General features: G+C 35.4%; 2 long non-coding RNA genes across 2 annotated transcripts in view; both read right to left on the reverse strand.

The window, feature by feature from the left end:
• The window catches only part of LOC135301270 (uncharacterized), a 79,852-nt gene that overhangs the window by 10,347 nt on the left and 48,447 nt on the right, over positions 1-21,058 (reverse strand). The gene's annotated exons all lie outside the window — the stretch shown is intronic.
• LOC135301269 (uncharacterized) lies at positions 11,552-20,114 on the reverse strand. Its single transcript, XR_010363009.1, has 3 exons — positions 19,931-20,114; positions 12,368-12,515; positions 11,552-11,678 (listed from the first exon to the last, which is right to left on the reverse strand). It is a non-coding gene; the product is annotated as an uncharacterized LOC135301269 (long non-coding RNA).

The raw sequence follows: 21,058 nt of genomic DNA on the forward strand, positions 1-21,058 counted from the left end.
GACTGTTCAGAGACCATGTTGCTCCCACTCCATCACAATGGGACCTGCTGGTACTGGCACTGTAGACCCAGTGGTTTGCATGAGCACTGGGCAGGTGGTACATGGGCTCAACAGAAATATTTTTGCTTTGGTAAGATCAGCTGTGAAAGGGGTCATCAATTAGCCCTGAAGTCTGTTCTCAATACCCCATTTCTTCTGGGAACTTTGAGAATGGACCCCAATGAAGTGTTCTGGCAAGAGCCCAACTTGGACTTCCCTTTTGATGTTGTTCCACCAAATGACCTTCCATATACACCTCCAGACCAACACAAGGAATTTAGGTCTCCTGCAGGTCTTATACATTAGTGTGCATTTTAACAGAGAGTAAAGAAGAATTTGTATTAAGAAACATTTTAATTTTGTTTGAAGAAATGTTGTTGGTTTGATTGCTTCCACGTTCAGAATTTCTGACTAACAAATTAGTTGCCTGACACAGACACACTGCACCATATAAGATACTGCCTTTTCAGAGCAGCACAAGTATCCCATAGGTCTTAAAAGCACCCAACCAGCCCTCTGTGACTAAGTCATGGTATCTTAATTAGAAACCTATCTTTAGACAATTGACTAAAGCCCTGAATATTTCAGAAGAAAAATCCCCAGTGTTCAACCACAGGCAGGTAATGTATTGTGAAAAGAGAATGGCCTAATTGCTGAGACTTGAATTTTAAAAATAAGTAAATAAATAAATAATTTTATCCAAACTAACATTTTTAAGCTGTATAAAGTTTAGGGAGTTTAATTCTTTTCATACAGCTTTAATTGGGACAAGACGCCAAACTGCTGGAGTAGAAGATTCCTTTCACACCCTTCTTGAACCAAATGCAAACGTAAAACAGAAAGATACAACATCTAACTACTAGCAATAATTGCAAATTATTACTATTTACAGAGTATTCATCAGCATACACTTCATCAAGACTGTTACCACAGCTTTCTCTTGGAATAAAAGATTGAATTGTGGTATTTCTTATGACACAAATCCAGTTATGAGGCTTTTTCATGCTGCAAACAAATGCCTTATTTTCTTTTTCTACATTCTGTAAATATATGTTTTATAGGCTAGTTGCTCCTCACATTCATTCAATGTGATGATTCAATGATACTAGAAACATAGAAGAACTCATACTATAGAGTTCTTCTATGTTTCTAGTATCATTTTCTGCAGATCTCTGCAGGTGTCTCTATAGTACCTATATGACACTAGTGTTTGTAATACCTCTCTGGCTGTTACTTTAATAGTTTTACTGTCAAAATATTTTTATCCTGCTTTTATCATTAACTTTTTTCTTAGACAACAGCCTGGATGTGGAAATCCTTGCCAAAAAATAATTCTCGTGTGATGCCTACCGTATGCCTACTAAAATCAACTATATGATTAAAGACTCCATGGAGAAACTACATTCTCATAATACAAAAATACTTAGTGCTGACAGCATCATACCCGCTAGACATTCTCCCATCATAAGTCATTAATCATTACACACTTTACTTTAAAATAGCTTGAAATAATAAGTAATGTGAAGATGTTCAAATCTCTCTTGATTTCTATTAATGTCGGAAGCAGTGCTTTATGAGATCTTAAATGATTCACTGGAGCCTAAATAATGCAATTATATTTTTATATCAAATAAGTCTGTATACTTCCATAAATATTATGGTACATCTGTTAATATACTGGTCCTATCAACCTTCTCAAAAAGGATAGGTAGGACTGAGGCACCATTCTAGGGTATATTTGCTGAACCCTGGAAAAAATAGCAAACCAGGTTTTTCAGCACAAAAAGCATGTGATTGAGTGTGAGATAGATTCTAGCTACAGGCTAGCAGTCTGTAATTAGGAAAAAGTAGTCTGAGGAACAATCACTGGAAAGGGAAGCAGGCAGCCAGTAGCTGAATGCAGGACCAATAAAAGTGGGGCCTGAACAGCAAACTTTGGGAAGAGCAAGCAGAGGAAAGTGGCAAATAACACTTATTTGAGGGCTTTTCCAGGAAAAAGGATCTGGTAAGAGCAGGAGACCAGAAGCTCTGACACTGAGAAGCAGCTGAGTGGTCTCTTTGAGCAGTGACCCTCTTCATGCCTTCCTGGAGCTGTTATGTGTGGAAGGGCTGAGACAAAATCAACCAAGAGCACAAGACATTCATCTACCCAGCTCACCCATTAAAGGCTTTACAAAAATGGTCCAAGAGCAGGAATGAGAAGCCACATGGTTATTGATACTCTTCCATGCTAATTCATAAGCTGTCCTCTGTTGTTGAGTTTTCAGAGAGATAGAATAGAAGTCCACAAACAACTGAACATACTGAGATACCAACATCATAGGCATGGAAAAATGTACGTGTACACAAAACAGACGGAAATCAAATAAAGAAATTATATTTCAAGGCTTAGCCAACTGATAACAAATGAAAACATCCATGGTAAGCAATTCTGCCTGAGCAATCCACGTGTCCTAAAATCCAACTGAAAAATATTAATCCTTTATAGAAAAAAAAATTAAAGTAAACAGTGCTTCCATTTTGGGTCTTGCCACAAAAACAAATGATTAATAATTTCTTCCTCCTTTGTTGAAAGGCTAACTTCTTAAATTGATGATGATTTTATTTTATAAAAAAAATGTAAAGATATATTCATTCAAATGTTCTACCCCTGGACAAAGTTCTTACTTATTTATTCTACTATTTTCAGTCTCAGCCCAAATTCTTTCTTTCATTTTGTCATGTTAGGCCTCTGCATCACACTGATGAGTAGAAAGAATTATTAGAGTCTTATTATTTGGAGCAAACCTCTCTTCTTCTATAAAGTCAGAGCAATCTTTAAAAAAAAAAAAAAAAAAAAGACTGTCTTATAGAATAAAAAAAATCTTCCAATGCCATTTAACTACCGCTGCATTTTTTCTATTCTGGGAGCACATACTGCTACAGTAGTTAACAGAATTTCTGTCCACTACAATACAATAAAGATAGCAGATGTGGAGTCACAAGACCCAGAGACCTCTACCAATTAAAGGTCAAAATCCGTCTCACTTCACAGAATGCAGCATTTGAGCATGAGGTCTTGTGTATATTTGTCATCTTGTTCAGTCAGAAAGATATGACAACAAATAGCTGGTCAAAAGCTGTCAGGGTCAAACTAAGCTTGATAGAGTGCCCTAGGTCACCTCTGTGATTCCAACAGCAGGAATTGCCCTGCTGTCAGTTTGTATTTTAGTCAAATAGTACGTGGCACACAGTAGAACTGTATTCCACCACTAATTGCTTCTTTGACCTTCTTGTTAACCAAACATTTTGATTAGGAATATGTACCATGTCATCATGTTCCATGGCAATACAACAGCTGCCTCTTAACAGATCTGTAGTATTGAATGTCCTCTCACTCACACCCAGAGGATTCACAATTAAGGTAGTATTACAGTTTTTGTTTGAATGAGGTAAAAATGCAAGAAGATAATAAAGCATTTCATATAAAGGAGTGCACACTCCAGAGAATCTTCACATTCTGTGTCCTTTTGGTAAAACAGGCACAGAATTATTTTTTGTTATAATTTTCAGGTTTGGTGGGGTTTTTTTTGGGTTTGTTTGTTTGTTTGTTTGTTTGTTTTGTTTTGTTGTTGTTTTTGTTGTTGTTGTTGGGTTTTTTTGTTTTGTTTTTTTTCAATTTACATCAATTTGGCCTGATTTGTAAACTAGGCAAGAAAAAAAGAGAGATGATCAAGCAAATGTTTCCAGCCAAATTATTATTTCTCGTTTCTACAAAAAACTGAAATTCCCCTGCACAATTCTCAGCATGTGCACAGAAATGAATATTGAATAAAGTCGCTTGTTACTGCTTTGGAATTCTGAGATGCAATTTATTAATTATTACAGTGAACATGATTGCAGTGAAAGCTTGGACTTGTAAAATGTTCTGAACTTGTTCAAACAGGCTCAGTGAGCCCAAAGAGGGACTAAAAAGCACTAGTCCTGATCTCCAGCAGACTGGTTCCACAGCAAGTTAAAAACAATCAAAGCTTTCATGAAACTCTATTCCAAATTTTCTGTGTAACAGATCTTTCTTTGTCTCAATTTCTACACACACATCCCATTTACTTTCTCCTTTTTTTTCCTCTTAATATTTTCTTTTATTTTTTCTTTTTATATACTTTTTTCTCTAAAGCAGAAGCAGACTTCATACAATTTGTAAGTTTCCATCAACCCATCTCATTGCTTTTCAATTCCCCAGAAAGCATTAGTCTGCTTACAGTATAATAATTTTAAATTAATAACAGTTCACTTCTACAATTTTTAACAGGAAAATAAACCTTTCTCTTTCTGTGCATGCAACAGCAGGCACATGTTGATGCAGAAAACTTTATTAAAATTTTGTCTTTACTCACCCACACAAAAAAACCCATAAATTTTGCAATAATTTTATTAGAAGTTGTGTAAGATTTGCATAATTTAAGTCAGCCTTTAATTTTTTTTCATTTATTAGAGAATGTACTAACAAGAAATAGATTTGAGCAATTGCAATTTGTCACATACATGTTGTGAAAGCTTTGACAGCCCCCAAGTAGAACTAAAGCTCTAGTACCCTGAAACTTCTCATATTTTTCACATCTTTTTCTGTTATTCCACAGTTTCTCTTTAATAGTTATTACCAAATGCATTTGGTAGTGGTGGTCCTATTTTGCTGCACTGTTGTGAGTAGTTCTGAAAGCATCTGTCCAAGAGAATATTTCATTTTGTATGTAAAGGAATGATGGAGTGACACCTGAAGTGACAGAAGTCAGAAGCCAGACAGAGATTTTTCCACCTTCAGCCTACATGCAAGTAATGTATTTGGCCTCAGAGATATAAACCTCCAGCAGTGCATACCATGGAAGGATTCTCCAAATTCCTGTGGTTAACTGTGGCAGCACCCTCATGGGAAAGACCTGGGCCAAGGGCCAGTGGTTCTGCACACCACCCTATGGTGGGTGGCAACGAGGGGCAGAAAGCTGTTAGATGCTGCTGGAAGCAGAACTATTATGCCATTGTGGTCCAATTGTGCATCTCTCTGTTTCTATGACAAACCCATTATCCCATGCACAGCAAGGGAAATATTTTAGCAACCCCATTACACAACCACTGGGGGACGTTTTATTAATTTCCTTTATGCAAAATGTTTCTCTCTGTGCTTTCACAAATTGCTTTCCTGGCCCCAGAAATTTTTGAAATTTTAATGAAGATCTATCTATCTATCTATCTATCTATCTATCTATCTATCTATCTATCTATCTATCTATCTTCTTTCATTGTCTTTTTGAAGATCCCAAAGCAGAAAAATTAAGAAACAGTATAAACACTCTGATTATTTCCCTCTGCAAAAATGCTTCTGCTATTGCAATGTTCTTTTGATTGTGGCTTTAAAAATTACAAATACCAAAAGTCCAACTGTGGAAAATAGCCCTTGCTATGGGTCCCTGTATATGGGCATGACCCTCATTTTCATTATCCTTATGCTATGACAGGAAAATAAAAATTATTTAAATTTTAGAAAAACCTCAGAGCAAGGCCTTTATTCTGAAAATAGACTTTCAGACACATTTTACTTTACATATCTAATTCATCCCAGAGAATGGGACAGAGGGAAAAATCACACTGAAACCATTAATTTGGTATAAATACAAATCTGATGTACCTCAATACCATCTCATTGTAGTAAAATAAGCACAAAATCAATCATCTACACTTTTTTTACTTGAGCCTTCTTATTTGATACAAATTATTTCAGCATTTCAGAAATTATGAGTACAAATAAAAACACTTTGAGCTGTATTAATTTTGGATTGAGTGGGAAAAAAATATAGGTCAATTAGAAGGTAAAATGGCAAATGGAAGAAGGGATTTTTCAGGCCTTCCTTCAGCACTAACAGGATGAAGTGTGTCCATACACTAAGAATAAGTCTCCTTCCAGGGCACTTCTCAGCTGCCACACTGTGAATAAGTTATAGCAATGATTCTAGTGAAGGGAGCACAGGGCAAGAGGGAGTGAAGGTTCAGAAATACATACAGGCAAGATCCACTGGAATTAATGAAGGTACTCAGAAGTGCAGTTAAATTTTAGGCAACAATCCCAGAGTGGCTTACAGAGGGGAATGGCAAACTGAAGATCTCCTTTGGGTCTCCTTGTCTGCCTAAGCTTGATCCAGAGTAACCATGCACTCAGGGCCATGTCCTGCATGTGCTGCTTATTGAGCCTACGGAAATGAATGTAAGAAAAGATGAAGCCACCTGGCCTTATGACAACACAACTAACTGGAAAGATCAATGGGAACTTGGAATATTTGTAGGATGAAGGGTTACCCAGGATTAGAAGATATTTCTATCAATTCAAAAGCACCTGGAGTAATTATACTGCTAAGCAGATAAGCTCTATAGGGGTTATTTTAACCCTTGTCCAATAACTTTTAGTAACCTTTATTACTCAAGATAAAATATTAGTACTCATGTGCCTAAAATTTAAGCAGTCATAATCATTTGTGCAAATTGCTGGTGAAATTTTACCAAGTTCCTTAATTGGTACTTTTTTACTTCAAAGTTTACTTTCATTTTATTTATTAAAGAAAAGTTACAGAAACTGTCTTGGCTAAAGGTCAAGTCTTCTTCATATGGAAATCATGCAAAAATATATTAGATGTAAGAGAGTTCTTTCCTAATATTGGCATGTTATGTTGTATTTCAATTAAATGATTGGAATAACTTATATTTTACAACTTGCTGAACTTGAATAGTTACAGTCTATTTGCAAAAGTAATGTCCTGAAGAAATCACTGTATCTAAAATTACCACCATAGGACATCCAGAGTTGTCTTGTTAATACTAAAATGCATTGTGGTGAGAATGATCCGCTGACAAGTCATTGTTTTAGCTTTTAATCCTGCCCATTTGCCAATACACGGAAATTACTTAATGAATTGTCTTTTTTTAAATATCATTCCAATACTAAATGAACATGCTGTGCATAAAATTAAATTCACTCTTATGCAGATCAAAAGAAAATGGACATAACTTTTGACATGCAGCTTGTTAAGAAGTTACAACCATTGCCCAAAAAATGAAATCTCTGAGTTGGTACCTTCTCGTTTAAATAGTGTGGTTTGTAAAAGGTATACCTGAGATAACAATAGGATAAGGGAGAGTATCTACTACTCTACAACAGTGAAATCAAGAAGGATTACCTACACAAATCTATTTTGCATGATTTCTAAAGAATTGAAAAGTATCTTCCCTTGTATTTTTAAAACATAGAGATCAATTCTTGTCCTCTAAAACCACCAGGAGTCTTTCACTTAATTTGGATGCACATTGTTTTAGGTAAGTTTCTGCATGACGTCTAAAAGATGACAATTAAATTTGCTTGCATTTTTACAATTCAAGAAATGGCTGTGACACAATAATAAATGCCAAAATAATAATTTCTGTTAAAAACAAATTGTAACACTGAAGCTGCAATGGGAAACAGGAGGAAATTGTTTTTATTTGATAAAATATCTCCCTGTTGTCTTCTCAGCCAGATTTCCTTGTTCAGCTGTTATTTTCCATTTGCTCTTGTTTTCTAACATCAGTAACCATCCATTGTTTTGCTCCCCAAATAATTTATTCACCATAGTTCTGCCATCTTTTCCTCACTTTTTTATACTAGCAGTTGTGCCTGACTACAGGCCACAACCAAATTGATGCAGCCCCTAATACAATCTAGGCCGTAATCCAGGCATTAAGAGTCAACACATGTAACCACCTGATTGACTGCATCCATGCACTGAAAGGAGATGTCTCTCTAGTCAGCTGATCCCAACTCAGAAATAAGATACTTATTTTGTATTAATCACATTACATCACTGGGGCATCTCAGTCAAGCCAGACAGTTACCTCAATCAAAATCCAACTGCAAAACAAATTTTTTGCAACTAGCTTTTAGAACAAGAATGTATTTTCATATAAAGGCCAGGTGGTGTATGTTTCCATTGAACACACAGAAATTTTGCTTTTTAACACTTAAATAATGTGTTTTTAATGAGTTTTTAGGGAAGATGAAATTTCTTACCATTATTTTCTGCTTTTATTATTGTCCACAATAATCCATATGTAATGAAGGAAGAAACTTACTGCAGGTAAAATTACAATGTAAAGTTCTTCTTCCTTCATAATCTGACCAAACATGCTTTATAACAAAAGATATTGCCCTTACTCCTCCTCAGCTAGAGTCTGATGAGGCAGAATGGAAACAATTTTTTTAAGGGCACACTCAAGCCAGCTCCTTCCGCTGCTGCCATTTATCAGATTATCAAACTAGAGATAACTGAATTTGAAAAATGTTGAACATTGAGAATTAAGAAATTATTCACAGTTGACTAGCAGACTACAGAAGCATCTTCTGATGTACTTTTTCATTAAGAACAATTAATAGTTCACTAAGCAGAGAAACACCTTGTCAATAAATAGTTCTGTACTGCAGATAAGCAGTGCATTTACAAGATATTTATTGCAACAAAAAATATGCTCAAATAACTTTCCATTAATTAGTTATTCCATCAGTTATGCTTATTTGTATTTAATGCACATACTAATAATCTGTAAATGTGTTCATTCTTTTACATAAGAAACAATTTGGCCTTAATTATAGTACAGAACAGTTCACTGCTTTACATAGTCTCATTTTACCCCTCTGATAAATGGATGCTAATTAGTATATGAAAGGATAGGATACCATCCCATGGACCTTTAATCCATTTTCAGAAATGAAGATTGGTTCCATGCAAGATCAGCTGCAGTGAAATTCTTGTAAATCATCTAAACTTGTGAAAAATATCTGTTCATTAATCCTTCCTGACAGGTTAATTTCATTCCATTTCTAAGTTGTCAAGTTAGAACATGGAACAAATAATCAAAAGCCTTTAAATCAAATATACCAAATCAAGACTAATTGAATATGTTTCAAGTATGTCAATAATAGATTCATTTTTCAAAATTTAATAGGAAAGCTTGTTAAACTATAAAAATACATGCCCTGCTAAGTCTGGAAGGGCAGGAAAAATGTTAGCACAGCAAGTTTATCTTTTTGTTAAGTGCATTCCCCAAATATGTGACACAGTGCTCACAAAGGAAATGCATATACATTTTCATATGCATGTGTTGTTTTGTATATCAAATAGCTATGAAAAGTATTGAAATAAAATGCAATTGTTTTGTGAATTAAGAGCTCTTAAATTTCCCATTCTGTATAATTACATAGTTTTACAGAATCATACATTTCTGCCCTCACCATTATATCATCTAGAATTTGGAATGTCTTTCCAAGGAAATGAGAATGACACTGAAGATTAATGACTATTAGTAAATTGAATAGGGCATAAATTCCCAAGTATTTGATCTCCATTCTTAGATCTGGTGTAAAAATTTTTTTTCATCTTTAGCACTAGTGGCAAGAGAAGATTTCAAAAATTCACCTGAGGGCACGCTAAAGACATTTGCTAAATATTCCTAGCATTGCTTAGTACTATGCCATATTGAATGGTATTAGTGATTATCTCAGTACTGTTGTTGGACAGGAGTTGTCAGCAGCCACACTGGGTGGAGCAGTTTGAAATAAAGATTCCCAAAACAGTCTCCGCTAGCCATTGTCAGCTGAGAAATAGAGCTTTATTCTGCTGCCCAAACATAATCCTGCAGCCAGTAAATATGGTACTCAGCCCATAGAGTGCAAGTTGCTCTGACCATTTTAGTTACAAAGCAATCAAGTTACTACAGTTTGGAGTCTGTTGTCACCACTGCAGCTCTGCTCGCCCTGCTCACGGTCTCCAGGACAGCACACTTCAGTGAGGGCATGGCCAGAGAAGGGCTCACCTGTGGCACCTCATTGTACCCCTGACAGACCTGCTCTGTTTCTTCTGCTCCTCAGTAGATATAGAGATATATATCTTAGCTTCATCATTAACTCCATCCTCATAATTTAAATTGTTTAAACTGGTCAGTTTGTACTGTCAGCAGAAGTATAATTTAACCAGACCAGCAGCTGCTGTGGTCCTATTTCACTTGTGCAGGCAAAAAATTCTTGCCTCCTTACAGATTGTGCTCCTTTTTTCACAAATCATACCACAAAATTGTAATAGGACAAGGCACCTAGGGTACCCCAAGACCTTGAGTAAACCCAGACCTCAGGGAATGGCAGATATGACAGGGGATCTATAAAAAGCTTTCTGGAGACTTCTGGGGTGGCAAATGGAATCCAAGCAAGATACCCTAAGGGATCCCACTCTATATATCCAGTTATGGCAGAAAGCAATGTAGTACTTAGTGTCAGCATGACCTAAATCTCTTTCTGGACTCCCTTGATTAGCTGTCCAAAGGCTACAGTGCTCAGATATCCAGTCCATGTGGATGTGCCATGAAGACTTCTACTACTTCCTGCCTTCATCTGGAGAAGAGTCTTTGCATCTGTTATACTTGCATTAACACAAAGTGGGAAATACTAAAGCCAAGACAGCAGCCATCAGTGACTTTTCCCATTTTGTTCGGGGGACAAAGTAGACCTGAACTGTAGAGTCTGTGGAGGTGGAAACCTCTAAAATTTCATTTGTCTCTGCTCTCAATCTCCAGAGAGTCATTCATATGTGCACACACAACATCATTTTAATGAGTTTAAATGAAGCTGAAGACTTTTCTTGGGCTTGAGATACAGAAGTCTGTTTTGTGGTAATTAAATAATTAATCAGTGCTACTCTGCAATTAACCAAATAAAATCAGATACTATAGTAAAATTAATGAGCTCATTTCAGATTGTGTTCTCTTTTGCAGCAAACTAGACAGTTACATTTTTGTTTCTCTACGTAGTTAGGTTTTTAAATCAAAATAAATTTTCTAAATTATCACTTGTCAAACTGAGTTATTCCAGAAAGCTAATCAACTGATTTTTTTATATTACTCTTTTGTTCATTACAACTTTTTTAAATTTTTATTTACCAAAAGAATGCATTTAATACATCCACTTTAGGCATCCACAAGAACTCTGAAATGCTTCAGTGGCAAATTTATTATTAAAAATAGGGAAACCAATCTATTTCACATAACTGTGAGACAGTAGGATGCAGATTGCTTTGATCACACTTTTGGACCTTAAACTGCAAGAAAAAGACTCTCCTCCAAATTCTGCTCTATAATTAATTAATTTAAAAATAGGTGGAGTTATTTACATTATAATCTACATTTTAGAGCTGAAAAGATAATTCTGAGTTTACAGAAAAATTTAAATTTGAAATCTGAGAAGAAAAATGGTGAAGTCAAGTCAGCACTGTTTTTCATCTCATTTCTCTGAAAGTTTCACAACTGTATTACAGATAATTTAGTGGAACTTAAAGCATTTACATTTTTTAGCTAAATAATAGTTATCAAAACAATTTGAATGTCTTAATTCAAACAAAAACTCAGTAATGTAAGCTTAACACAATTTATTCTAAGTATTTCAAATAGAACATTGCCAGGAATAGTCAGCTGAAAAAGAAGTTCCATTCTTCCTTATGCATTCATGTTTCAACTAGAAGACACCTCTTGGGGAAGTTGCTGCAGTTCTCACTTCCATTTAATTAATACTTTCAGCTATTACCTGGTACCAAAAATGCCTGCACATTAAAAGATATTCTTAGTCTTTAATTCAACTCACATCTTCATAAAGTATAGTGATAAAATATAAAATCTTTTTCCTGAACTGAAGAATTTGAAACTTTTAGTTACGATCTCTAGTCTTTAGAGTATAATTACAGCTGAAAACATAATCATTAAATATCTATATATAAATTTTGTCTTTAAAAATATAAATATAAATAATAGATATCATTCCATATTTTGAGTACATAGTTAGATATGGAACTTACAAGTTATACATAAGTATTTCTAGGAAAAGGAATAAACATAGCCGAGTATGGTTTCAAGTAAAGTCATGGATTCCCACAATCATAGAATGGGTAAAGGGAAGGACCAGGGTGGATCATCAGGTTCTAGTGTTAATACAGAGAAGTTTAAGTATCTAATAAATCTAGATGTAAAATAATTTTTAAAACTGAAGAACTCATTATACAGTCTTAAATAATGTATAAAGCTTCTAATCAGTGCTAGCTAAATGACTAGTATTTGAAAGTAATTTTGTACCTTTGTCTTTTAGAAGCACATTAATGTATTTGCATAGTTATGGAAATGGCAGCTGCAAATTGATTACTCGTTTTAAGAAAATGAGCAATACAATAGCATCATATTTGAATCCTAAATCTAGGAATGCATTAATCAAGAATAGGATAGATTTTCAAGGACTTACATAAATTGTTCCTCTTCCTACATATGATATATCAGATTTCAAAGTAAAAAAGACACATTTGAGGCATACAAGTGGCTCAAGTCAATAATATCCACCTGTGGCCTTGTAAACTATATTGCTCAAACTTTGGTGACATTCCAATGGAAACCTGAAAGAAGATAAAAAAAACATGGAAAAAATTTCTAAAATAATCTGAGTTTAACTAAAATGCCTACCTCTACCTAGTAAATGTTACAGAGTTCATATTTTTACATATGTACTCTCTCCATCTGAATAATGGGTGGGAACTCTCACACACTGTGGGCTGCTGGGTGGGTGCAGGGTATTTCCCAGGCCATGGTGGCTGACTGGGTGCTGTCCATCACACTGGACACAGCAATCAGGATGTGTCAGAGGGTTATAAAGTTCTTGTAGGGATAGATCCTGCTCCTTCCAATGTCATAAATATGCCCGTTTCCATCTTTCAGATATTTAGATTCCTTGCACTGAATGTCTCAATTTGAATTTCTCTTAACAGTAAGATTTCCTTCTGAAATTATTACAGCTTTCTTAGAGTTTATACCCTAAAGTTTTCAATGTATTATCATTTTAATGTATTATTGTATTATAGTTTTCAATGAAATATTTAAGACATCTGTACAAGTTGCATCTGGAAAAACAATGTATAAATGAAAAATCTACACAGAAGTGAGCATACAAATAGATGCTTAATAATGTTAGACTCTGGAAACTCCTTTTCTTCAAATGAGAGTTTATCTAACTGAACAGATTAGGATTAATGACAATTCATTTTCTTGGCTTCACTTCAAGAGTATCAGGTGTATTACACCACATTCCTGATGCAGTGTGTTATCTTTTCAACTTCTTGCAATTTGCACAGCACAGGGTAGCTTTTGAGTGAAAACTTCATGAAGGCATTCAAGCAAAAAATTTGTCAAGTTGAATATCGAAAATAGCATTTTTTTCTCCCAAAGTGCATGAAGGCATATCACCTGCAATCTGCTGTTGCAGAAGCTTTCTGAAGGTAGTATTTCATACTGCAGTGAAATTAAGAAAGTATTTCCCAGTTGTGTTCATTTTAAACATATGTATGTATATTTATATGATAATCACCATAAAAGTCAAAGAAAAGAAACTAACAAAGTTTAGAATTTATAACTGCTAATTTAAAATCTTTTAGATTAAAAAAGTTTAATGAACCCATAAGCATATGGCAGTTTTAAATACACATTTAATAGTTGTAAAGATCAGGTTTTGCCTGAATAAAACTTTAGAGAGCAGTTAATGCTAAATGAGCTCGCATTTCACATATATCATATTAAAAAGATAAAGTTGTCATTTACAAGGAGACAAGACATTTACTTAGTATTATGAATTTTGGTATTCATATCTCTAATTTCTCTTTTAAGTTTTAAAATCCTTTTGTTTCTTCACCTCTGAAATTGTTAGCCTTGAAAGAAAATTAAACGTTCTAGGACCTACTAGTTGTTTTGTCATAAAAAGGGGTGAAAACTCAAAAACAGGTTCTTTGGATAATCAGTTGTAGGTATCTATAGGCAAAATACTGGAAGACACTCAACCTGCCTAATTGTATCGGTGTAGTTGTGAAGAGATCACCTTACAAGACATCCATCCAACACAAAAGGTACAGATACCAGCACAAAGAAACCAAATCCATCTCACTGAGCTCTGCCCTGGCTGAACTCAGACTTCAGTGGAATTACAGTTTTTCCCAGTGCTTTAAGATGCCTATACTCTGCATAGCAGTCCAAGCACTCATGTACCTCTAATGCAGTGACTCTAGTTACTTGATTTGAACATTTCAGTAAAACATTTCTGCAAAATCAATGTTACCGGTCCTTGACATGCTGAAGGCAATACTGTATCATATGGCATTTTACCTGCAAGTACTCTTTACAGCTGAGTAAACCACAAGACATAATAGTGCTGAAAACCAACTGCAGAATTATTCCACTAGTCTTTGAGGAAGCAAAGTTTTACTTCCAGTATTTATATGTGAAAAACATAATCCATGATCACACCACATTCTGCACTCAGAGCGTAATACAGGCTTTCTTCATCAGTAACAAACCAATGTTTATAGAGGTGTAAGGACTCGGTGCATGCCCAGAAAGGCCAGAAGCAAAGAGCTTGGACAGGTTCTCAAGACATATATTTCATCTGCCTATGTCAAGGCAATGCCTCTACTAAATGGGACTTCAAGTAAATCGTATTTTAGTTACTAGAGTGAAGTAAGACATTCTGTATGAAAACTATTTAATTTCTAAGCATTCTTGCTTTATTCTGTTCTGCCACTCATTGCCATTCAATGAGTGGCAGTACAGAATATCTTCCTTCAATGTGCTCCATTGTGTAAATCAATTTTGGTATTTTAGGCAAGGGAACTATTTTCAGTTAACTATTTCTTCAGCTAATGAAACTCCTTTTTTGGTGAAGAAGCTGATTTTTTGCATATCTGATTCACTTAAGCATTTATACAGCCTCCATTAGTAGTATCAGAGCAAGTCACATTCCTTTAAAACACATTTATTGTCATAACACACTGGTCTACAAAGCACTGTATTTGAAGCACCTTAATACATTATCAGTATAACTAGGATATAGTATCCCCAGGGGTGGACAACAATCCCTGAGCTATTCCTAGTCTCTCCTTGCACCATACTAATGGGTGCTAAATTCAATTATCCAGAGGTAAGAGTATAATTCCATCTAGATGTTCTGTTAATCTTCCTGGCCTCTAGAACCACTCCACAACAGTGCAGCTTTTCTCATGTAATATAAACAATCTTTGAGAAAAACAGGAAAACAGAGAGTAGGAAAACACTACTTGTAGGTTGTTTAAAATAACAAGCTATCATTGTTTTTCTGCAACTCCTTAAAGTCACATAAGTTGATCTTGAGAAAACTTACCTAGTTTTCTCACTCTCTGACCAGGCTTTTACATCCACATTTTTATATTTGTTTGTTTAAGAAACTGCTGATTTTGTCCAGAAATTAAGCCATTAAGGGAGTCTAAAAATAGAAACATCCAAAACCAAACCTTTAAGCTCTAACAATGCTGTCTCCTACTTTTACTGAAAAACCACTTCTCTAAGTCACATTATTTCCACTTGAGGAAATGAAGACTCTCTCTACTTTCCTTCTTTTCAGGTTGTTAAACATATTTTTAGACTGCTGAAGAAATTTTCAAATTCTGTATTGCTGCAATTACAGATACATCTGAAATATCAACATTTGAATTTTTGTTTAATTTAAGGTAATTAAGTATATAAGTTTTAAAATGAATAATTTTTGAATCCTTTGCAAAGTCTAAAGTTGGAATGTTTTTTTTCCAAATCTGTTTTTAGTTGCCCAAGCCTTCCTGAGTTCTAGTGATCATTAGATATCATAAGTCAAATTACTGTAGTTGAAACACAGAGTGGAAGAAATCCAGAGGGTTGGACACATTAAAAGACACAAAAAAAGAATTTGGAAAGAATTCTCTAAAGTTTTAGAAGGGCAAGTCCCATTGCAATCCATGACAAATTTTTTTCCCAATTCTTCTGAACTTTTCCTGTCTACCCAAGGCTGCAGTCAATATACTCAAATTTTTTTTCTATTCACAACGTATGCAAAAGTGCAAAATAATCAAAGCAAGAAACGAATTTGAGGACTCTGAAGAATTCATGTTAGAAAATAATATTCTAGTGAAACACCATGGAGTAAGGATAACAGAGCCTGAAGTTTTAATAATGAATAACACAGACATAAGAAAATGGAAATTTTTGAATCTGCAAGAATCCTGAACAAAGCATAAATTCACTTACACTTTTCTATGTGTTTCAATGGAGTTTATGCTTCATTCAATCAATATTGTGCCATGTCAACAGGCATGATCTGTCTTTTCTATCTTATTTTAGATGCGGTGATCTAGCCTTGGAAATAAATGCCTCACCATTTGCAGGACTTCAAGAAGATGTGAAGTACACCCACTGCATCCCACAGGCCCAGATATCTTAAAAACCCATCTCTAAAAAAAGGAAGAAATATCTTGGGAAAACAGTGGAGAAGAGTGTCCTAAATGGGCTCAGTTTTACTTCACTTCAAAATACATGTTCTTCAATTGTTGACAAACAAATCAGCCCAGAAAAACCAGTCCACTGCTTTATTTGCAGCTAACTTGTGGATTCTGTTGTGAATAGCTGAGGGTTAATAGTGTGCATCTTTTAAGATTTTAACCAGTGAAAAGAAAATAAGGACTAGAAGATAAAATAGTAGGGAAATGTAATATCTTTTGTACAAAGATTCCACTGACAACCATTAGCATTATTATCTGTGCCAACCAGGAAATGACTACCATTTTAGATACTGTTTGACAGCTCTGATTTATTCCTGGAGAACTCAACTTCATTCTCACCAATTAACATAGCAGATCCATAACCAGCCTTAGACATGCCACGTCTATTCACAGGGGATTAGCCACAAACCATTTATTCCACATGTCTGTCCATTCAAAGTACCTGTATTTTCTGAAAGATTACAGCCTCTCAACATTATTCTAAAACCAGTCACCAAATACTAAAGCCACTCTCCCCTGCTGAAAACCTTGTAGAAAAGAGAACTATATCATTTATTTAGCAAATGTACTTTTCACCAGCTGCAAACATATTTTCTGTACAGCAAATAGTCTCAGATCTCTTAAGAAAAGAAATTTTCCTTCTCTTTTTGTCCTTCTCGTTCTGTCTCTCTCTTTCTCCTTTCTCCATCTCTCTCTCTGTCCCCTCACTCCAGCCCCCAAAATACACAATACTGGCATCCACACACACCCCAGGAGCAACCCCAAAGTTATTTATGGACAGGAACAGAAAAATTTGAACCACTGCAATTAAAAATACTGATTTGTATCTACAGAATCTGTCAGCCCAAAGAAGTCTACGGTACTTTTTCTGTACTAATGACAAGAGCTGCTGTGAGATGGTTCTTGGCAGGCACATAACAGGATTCAGTGATATTATTCAACTTTTATCAGACTGAAAGTGGAGAACATGATAGTCCATCTCCTTGAAACATCAGGTAGATAGATTTTACATAGTTTCACTAGCATCTGGGAAAGTAATTTTTTAGGATGAAAAGCTATTCAGTGCCCACAGTCCCTGGCTGTTGCATGATAAGTCCAAAGCACCTTCAACAATGGTCCTGTACATCCTTGCCCCAGATGATATCCTGCATTGTTCCCTGTGTAGCAAACTTTTCCTAACAGTTCAGTTAGAAATGTTTCACAAAATTTGACAATATTGTTGTTCCTCTGGGCCTCTGTAGTTCCTCCTTTGTGTTCGTGGAGATGAGCTTTTCTTTTTTAATCACATAATGTAACATACAGGAATGGGGTAATTCATCTTGGTGGATAAAAGGAGCTTTGTTAGAGCTAAGATTTCTTTAATTTTCAGTTACTGCTATTTTTATGTAGACCTAAATGTCAAAGCACGGTCTTGTCCTCTGACATAGGAAACTTAAATGCAGGTAGGCTAATTTGCATATACTAAACCCTTGTGGACCCAGAGCTGAGTAAAAACTCTTCATAGAATCCAAGGCAGGGCTAGCAACGATCTTTCTACATGGTTATGTGGGTCATGAACCATTTGGTTCTTCTATATACCAGACTATCACACTGCCATTACATGCACAATACAGCAAACATTTCTGCCTTGCACATTATTATCATGTTATAATCACTACACATATACCTATAGATGTTATATTTTGTTGCTTTATTTTGGTGCAAGGTGGCCATGTGCCTCCCTCTACATTCAAACAACTCATATTCTTGCTCTGATAGGCTTCTAAATGTGTCCATCGTGTGTGCAGCAGGACCATCATGTGTTTGATTGCTGTTTTCACATATCAACAGAGAGTAAAAGGTTATTTGCCTATCTGCATCTAATTATTCACAGTACATTATTATTCATGAGTACACTATTAGCATGCCACTTTCAAAGTGTGTAAAGGAAAGTGTGGAAAAGAATCACAGCCCTGAGTCCTTTCACATCCACAGAGATTATGGAAGCACACATTTTCTGCTACTGCAGAAAAAAAGAACAGAGGGTTGTTGAACCCATATAGACACATGACCTCAAAAAGCTGTTTATAAAAAAAGCAAACAACTTCTCCTTGCTCTTCAAGCACTTGCTTTTATGTTTTTATGTTTTGTTCTAGTTACTAAAAATGCACTTCTTAAAAGACTGCAGGCATGGGCTCACAGTCTACTTAAGAAAGAAATGCATTTATTCCAAATCAAGCACACAAACAAGTCCCAAAACCTCCATCATATTTAATAAATGTCCCTATCATACAGGTGTCTATTGTTTGGGCATTCTTTTGGACTTTCGTTTAGAGGTAGATAAAAAAATGTATCTGTTTCAACTCCCTTACTGTTTGGAAATGTTATTTTAGGAACCTATATACATCAAGCTGCTGTGATTGCATGAGATGAGCAAGGTCTAGACACATGTCTTTGTTTTGGTGTTGATCTGTGTGCAACCACAACATCACTTACAAACATATTTTAATTCGCAAATGACAAAATCTGTAACTATTCACACTTTTTTCACCGTCATACCTGACCACAAATCATCAGTTCACTTTAAAAATTACCTTAAAATACAATCATATCCTGACTTCAATTGCATCAATTTAATCTGTATTAAAAGAGTTTGAGCACTTACAAAAGTTTCAGCTTGCAGGGCAACATAGGCACTGCAGGTAATACAGGAAGTTAGTGTTTAAGATTGCATCTGAGCATGCTAATTGAGCTCTACAGCTACTCTTGCCTAAATAAAATACATAATAAATCCATTAGAAAAATATTTTGTCTTCTTGAAAATATTTTAATAATCAATGATACAACATTATAGTATAGAAATGGCAAAAGATTATTAAAATTATCCAGTGGAAAAAATTGAACCCTTTCTTATGATTCCTTCAATTCACACTCTAGAGCAGACAAAATAATCACAAGTGTGTTCTTAGCAGTCTCAGTAAAGCATCAAAGTGAAATAACCCTAGTAACCCTTCTAGAAGGAAAGTATATTTACTATACAATATAAATTTAAATATTTACAGCTAATATTCTCAAATCATCAAAGAAAATTGTTCATACAGCCCATAGAAATACTCCTAAGTACATCAAAATGCCATTCTAATGAGGAAGGCACGTCAGATTGTCATATGAGTATCTCTGTTGTCTTAAATGGGACTACCCAGACACATGGTTCAGAATTACTTACTAATAACATTATATATGTTATATCTAAATTTTCAGTGATATTTTAAACAGAAATTAATAATACATCACAAAGATTTTACCAGAATTGAAGTTTGTTCCTTAAGAACATTGATTATCTTAACAGTCTTAAAACTACCTTCAGCCGGAGAATTCAGGTGATCCTAATAGGTATTGCTGAGAGGTGAATAACATTCAGCTGGCTAAAATAGATTTCCCACTGCATTCCCACTTCAGGTCTTTTAGTGACTAGTAAGGTACAGAGTAACTTTTGGTTTGCTTACTTGCCTCTTCTGCTTTGAGTGGCTGGCAGAAAGAAAGATGCCTGTGCACCAGATATAGCCTCTGTTTGTTGTGGCTGTGTGATTAGAAATCATTGATAGGATCACTTCTGTACCAGGGAAGGGAAGAGGACTGACACAACAATGGGCATGCTCCACCTCTTCACAAGTAACCCTGGGTCACAGTGGAAACTGCACACACTGACAAGCCTTGGAGCACTCTCAGATATCCCTCTTTGTAGTCCAGGGCAGCACTCCTCAAAACAGACAGCTGCCTCAGTTCCTGCAGCTACTAGCAGGATTTCACAGGTGACAGCAAAATGAGGGGCATATACAGCTATGTGGAATCACTTGCACAGAAGATCAGTGAGAATTGAAGAATCTAAGAATCTACATTTCTCTACTGTGTATTTGCACAAACCTCCACTTGTAGTTACCCTTGAAGCAGTGATCTTACGAAGCAGCATGGTCAGAGAGCCCATGGGAAAAAACAGAAAACCAAAATTAAAAAATTTTTAAAAATTCTGAAACTATTTTACCAGTCAGGGCATCCAAACTTAAAGCCAAATCAAACATGTAATGGTCTGAAAAGTGTGAATGGAACAGCAGCTGGTGGCAGGTTTTCTGATTCCAGTTGGAGCATGTCCAAATCGTGTAGGCAGTGCTCTATGAAATCCACCAAAAGTGAGGTTTCATACCTTCAGGTGATGATGCCTTAAGTTTTAGCTTTCATATTTTCCAGATTATGTGCTGCATTAGTATATAACTCTGAACTCCATATAAACTGTTAGCAAGTTCTCTTCACAGTGTAGTTAGACAAAACAATCCTTTTCCAGCCCAAGAACCAAGGACAGCGTTGCAGCTTCAGGCCCAAAAAGTATAAACAGGGAACTGAGGAGAGCAGACTGGGAGGATGGGACTAAAGCTGTAATTGGACAATTAACCCCAATATGTAAATGCACCACAACTTATAAAAGTGTGAAAATGTGCAACCCATCATTCATCTTGGGTGGAGCCACAGCCAGGCTCTTGTAGTGCCCAAGGTGAAATCCTCTTAAGGCCCTTCCAATAAATACCTACTTTATTCCTTTAACACTGTCTAGCCTCTGTTCTAGGTAGCCTTTCAAGGCA

This window comes from Passer domesticus, chromosome 5 (assembly GCF_036417665.1).
Source record: "Passer domesticus isolate bPasDom1 chromosome 5, bPasDom1.hap1, whole genome shotgun sequence".
NCBI lineage: Eukaryota > Metazoa > Chordata > Aves > Passeriformes > Passeridae > Passer > Passer domesticus.